Here is a 5,453-nt window from a genome sequence, read left to right as displayed (position 1 = left end):
CAATCTTAGTGAATTGAATGAATATTTATAAATAATATAAGTTGCTCAGACTAACTGAAGAGGCAGTAAAATACTTAAATAACCCCATTTCAGAAAAAGAAATGGAAAAAGCCATCAATGAACTTCCTAGGGAAAATTCTCCAGGACCAGATGGCTTTACTAGTGAATTCTACTAAACATTTAAAGAGCAATTGACTCCAATACTTCACAAACTATTCAGGAAAATTGGAGAAGAAGGAGTTCTACCAAATTGTTTTTATGACACAAATATGGTACTGAAACCCAAATCAGTAAGAGACAAAACAGAGAAAGAACATTGCAGACCAATTATCCTTATGAATATAGATGAAAAAATACAAAATAAAATATTAGCAAAAAGCCTTCAGCAACTTATCATGAGAATAATACACTTTGATTTTATTCAATCTTTTACTAGAAACATTAGCATAGAGAATAGCACAAGAGAAGAAATAAAGCAATTGAAGGAATCAAATTAGTCAAAGAAGACACTGAGTTATCACTCTTTGCAGATTATATGATGATATACTTAGCGAATCCTAGAGAATCAAGTAAAAAACTACTTGAGATAGTAAATGAATTTGGCCAAGTTGCAGGATATGAAATAAACCCACATAAGTCCTCAGCATTCCTATATATCTCTAACAAAATCCAACAGCAAGAGTTAGAGAAATTCCATTTAAAGTTACTATACACATTATAAAATATTTGGGACTCTACCTTCCAAAACAAACCCAGGACCTATATGAACACAATTACAAAACCCTTTTCACACAACTAAAGTCAGATCTATCTAATTGGAAAAACATCAGTTGCTCATGGCTGGGTTGAGGTAATGTAATAAAATGAAAATTTTACCTAAATTCAGTTACATATACAGTGCCATACCAATCAGCCTACCAAAGAATTATTTTATAGAGATAGAAAAAATAGTAGCGAAATTCATTTGGAAGAAAAAAAAAGGTCTAGAATATCAAGGCAATTAATGAAAAGAAATGCTAGGGAAGATGGCCTAGCCATACCAGATTTTAATCTATAGTATAAAGCAGCAGCCATCACTACTTGTTACTGGCTGAGGAAAAGAATAGTGGATCAATGGAATAGACTGAGTACACAAGACTCAGCAGTCAATAACTGGAGTAATCTACTGTTTGATAAACCCACAGACATCAGTTTTTGTGATAAGAGCTCACTATTTGACAAAAACTATTGGGGAAACTAGAACATAGAATGGCAGAAATTGGGCATAGATCAATATCTAACACTGTATACCCCCAAAAAGTCAAAATAGGTGCACAAATTAGGTATAAAGGCTGATACTATAAGCAATCTGGGAGAGCAAGGAATAGCTTACCTGTCAGATCTATGGAGAAGGGGAGATTTGATGATGAAACAAGAGTTAGAGAGAATTATAAAATGCAAAATGGATAATTTTGATTACATTAAATTGAAAAAAACTTCTTTACAAATAAATACCATATAACCAATATTAAGAGGGAAATTGAAAATTGGGAAAGAATTTTTACAACCATTGTCTCTGATATTGACGCGAATAAATGACATTCCTTCACTGATAAATAGTCAAAGGATATGAAGAGGCAGTTCTTATAAGATGAAATTAAAGATATCTATAAACATATGAAAAAATGTTCTGAAATCATTGTTGATTAGAGAAATGCAACTCAAAACAACTCTGAGGTACTACATCTCACTGTCCAGATTGACTAAGATGACACAACAGGAAAATGATAAATGCTTGTGAGGTTGTGGAAAAATTGGAACACTAATGGATTGTTAGTGGAGTTGTGAACTGATCCAACCATTCTGGAGAACAATCTGGAGCTATGCCCAAAAGGCTATAAATAAGTGCTTACCCTTTGACCCAGCATTACTACTTCTACGGTTGTATCCCAAAGAGATCAGAGAAGTGGGAGGAGGACCTGTATGTACAAAAATATTCATAGTGGCACTTTTTGTGGTGGCAAAGAATTGGAAATCAAAGGCTTGCCCATCAATTGGGGAATGGGTGAACAAGTTGTGGTATAAATGTAACAGAATACTTAACAAGTTGTGGTGTATTAATGTAACGGAATACTATATTGCTATAAGAAATGAGGAGCAGACAGACTTCATAATAACCTGGAGAGACTTATATAAACTGATGATGAGTAAGAAGAGCAGAACCAGGAGAGATCTGTGCACAATTACAGACACAACATATATGTGTCGGTTGACCTTGATAGATTAGGCTCATCTCAGCAATGCAAAGCTATAAGAAAACTCCAAAAGACTCATGATGGAAAGGTCTATCCACATATAGAGAAAGAATTGCAGAGTCTGAATGCAGATTGAAGCAAACCACTGGCTCTCTCTTCTTTGTTTTTTTTTTCTGCCTTGTTATTAATTTCATTAGTTATAAGTCTTCTTTTAGTGTTGAGTAATATTTAACGTGAAGGTATACATAGAACCTATATCAAATTACATAGCGAGGAGGAGAGAAAATTTGGAACTCAAAAATTTGTGGAATTGAATTTTGTAAACTAATAGTAAATACATTAAACAAAACAAAATAAAGAATGTCATCTTATCCAAGACAATTTCAAAAGAGTCATGATGGAAAAGTCTATCCACACTCAGAGAGAACTGATAGAGTCTTAATGTAGATTGAAACATACAATTTTCATTTAATTTTTTCATACTTTTATTCCTTTTGCTTGGTTTCTAAATTTGTAACTGGACTAATATGGAAATATGTTTTTCATGATTGTATATAAATAAACTATATCAGATTGCTTAGTGTCTTGGGGGGAAGGGACAGACGGAGGGAGAATTTTTGGGGTTTTCTGTTTGTTTTGGGGGGAGGTGGTTAATTTATTTTTAGTTTTCAACATTCGTTTCCACAAGATTTTTGACTTACAAATTTTCTCCCTGTCTTCCCCCTAGCCCCACCCCAAGATAGAAAGCATGCTGAACACCCCTTCCCCCTATCTACTTTCTCTTATATCCTCCCCCATTCTCCCTCTAACTTTTTATCAAGGAAGATGGATTTCTGCACCCCAGTGCCTGTATATCTTTTTCCCCAGATGCATGTAAAAAAAAATCTTTTTTTTTTAAACATTGACTTCCAGATTCTTCCCCTTCTTCCCTCCTCACCACCCCTAATGGGAAGATAAGCAATTCAATATAGGTTGTACATGTGTAGTTACACAAAATGTTTCCATGATAGGTATGTTGTGAAAGACTATGTTTCCCTCCATCCTATCCTGCCTCCAGTTATTCTATTTTCTAGTATGACCCTGTCCCTTTTCAAAATGTGTGCTTCTAACTACCCTCTCCCCCAGTCTGCCCTCCCTTCTATCATCTGCCTTTATATTCCCTTCCCTCTTACTTTTCCTGTAGGGTAAGATACCCAAATAATTATGTATCTTATTCCCTCCATTAGCCAAATTCAGTGAGAGTAAGGTTGACCCATTCCCTTTCACCTTCTTGCTCTTCCCCTCCATTGTAAAATTTTTCTCCTCTCTCTTTTATATGAGATGATTAACCTTTTTCTATCTCTCCCTTTCTTCTTCTCTCATTATATTCCTCTCTCAACTCTTATTTTTATTTTTTTAGATATCATCCCTTGCCGTGCAACTGATCCTGTGTCCTCTATATATACATGTACACACATAAACACACACTCACATATGTATTTATACACACATACACTCTCCTATACATATATGTATATGTCTATGTATGTGTGTGTGTGTATATATACATATATATATATACATATATATATATATATAATCATGAGTTACACTGATCATTTTCCAATGTAGGAATATAAAAAGTTCAACGTTAATAAGTTCCTTATGGTTTCTCTTTCCTGTTTACCTTCTCCTGCTTCTCTTGCTTCATGTATTTGAAAGTCAAATTTTCGGTTCAGCTCTGGTTTTTTCATCAAGAATGCTTGAAAGTGGCGAGCTCTGGCGCGGGCATCTCGAGGGGCCATGGGGGAGAGCGGGCCGGCGCCTGAAGCAGAGCGCGGCCCAGTGCACGCGGTGAGGTTACTGGAGAAGCTCTCCACCGTGCTCCAATCTGCTGGAGGCGGTGCGGGAGCGCCAGGGCGGCCTGGCCCAGCGGCAGGATGGCCTCACTGGCACCTTGCGCCGCATCCAGAGCGGCCTGGGTGCGCTCAGCCACAGCCACGGGGACACCAGCAACAAGCTGGCCCAGCTGCTGGACAAGGCCAAGCGCGTGAGCACGCACTCTGACTGCCCCCGCGAGCTCACCGTCCAGCTCGCACTCCAGGTGCAGCGGCTCGAGGCCAACCACACCCTGCTGGTTGCCTGCGGCCAGCTGCATGTGCAGCTCTTCAAGGAGGTGGCAGAAATCCCAGCGAGAGCTTTTCAGAAGAAGCCAGAATCCACAGAGCTAGAAGAGAAGAAACTAGGACCAGAGACTCCAGAAGATCTGGAAGAAAGGGAGAGCTCAGAAGAGGAGCCAGTGGAATCCTGGGCCAAGCGGCTTAGGTGTACTGGCCTTGAGAAGGTGCAGAGCCTTCCCAGGGCACTGCCCACCAGAAAGAGCAAGGGCCCTGCCCCACCTCCACCCACTCCTACCAAGCCTCCTTGATTGGGCCCTAGCCAGGTTGTTCAAAATGAGCCTGAGGCAGGGGTAGTGGTTGAAGCAGAACCAGGGTTGGAGCAAGAGCCACAGAGGAGCCCTGTGGAAGAGCCAGAGAGCCCTGAGGCCAGGGAAACTCTGATGCTTCAGGAAGAGGGTACTGCCTAGTGCTCCATCCTGCCTGCCCACTTCTCTGTGCCTTTATCTTTAATGGCACCATCAGTTGCTAAGCAACAGAACCCAATTACCCATAGATCACCTTTACCTAAGCAAAGAAAGAACCCTCCCTTTATCACTCACCTCACTCCCTCTCTTGCTACCAAACTGAAACCTCCACTCCCAAACCCTCCAGTCCACCCCATTTTAAACCTCAGAGACCAACACTATCACCCTCCCAAGTGTGCTCAAGATTAATAAACTTATTTCACTAACAAAAAAAAAAAAAAGAATGCTTGAAAGTCTTCTATTTCACTGAATGACCTTATTTTGCCCTGAAGCATTATATTCAGTATTGCTGGATAGGTCGTTCTTGGTTTTAATCCTAGCTCCTTTGACCTCTAGAAAATCATATTGCAAGCCCCTCAGAAATTTAGTGTAGAAGCTCCTAGATCTTGTGTTATCCTGATTGTGTTTTCACAATACTTATATTGTTCCTTCCTGACAGGTTATAATATTTTCTCCTTGACCTGGGAACTCTGGAATTTGGCTATGATATTCCTAGGAGTTTTCTTTTTGCAATCTTTTTCAAGAGGTTATCAATGAATTCTTTCAATTTCCATTGGTTCTAAAATATCAGGGCAATTTTCCTTGAGAATTTCTTG

The 5,453-nt window shown here is 39.0% G+C and overlaps 1 pseudogene; it reads left to right on the top strand.

Moving 5' to 3' along the window:
- The first annotated feature begins 4,004 nt into the window (after window positions 1-4,004).
- LOC138153584 (caveolae-associated protein 3 pseudogene) lies at window positions 4,005-5,081 on the top strand (annotated as a pseudogene).
- Window positions 5,082-5,453: the final 372 nt, after the last annotated feature.

Source organism: Petaurus breviceps, unplaced genomic scaffold (assembly GCF_028583685.1).
Source record: "Petaurus breviceps papuanus isolate PSGF00001 unplaced genomic scaffold, PetGlider_PUasm1.0 151, whole genome shotgun sequence".
In the NCBI taxonomy this organism is placed as follows: domain Eukaryota; kingdom Metazoa; phylum Chordata; class Mammalia; order Diprotodontia; family Petauridae; genus Petaurus; species Petaurus breviceps.
The sequence above is the reverse complement of the archived record's forward strand: the minus strand, read 5'-3'. Positions and strand labels throughout refer to the sequence as shown.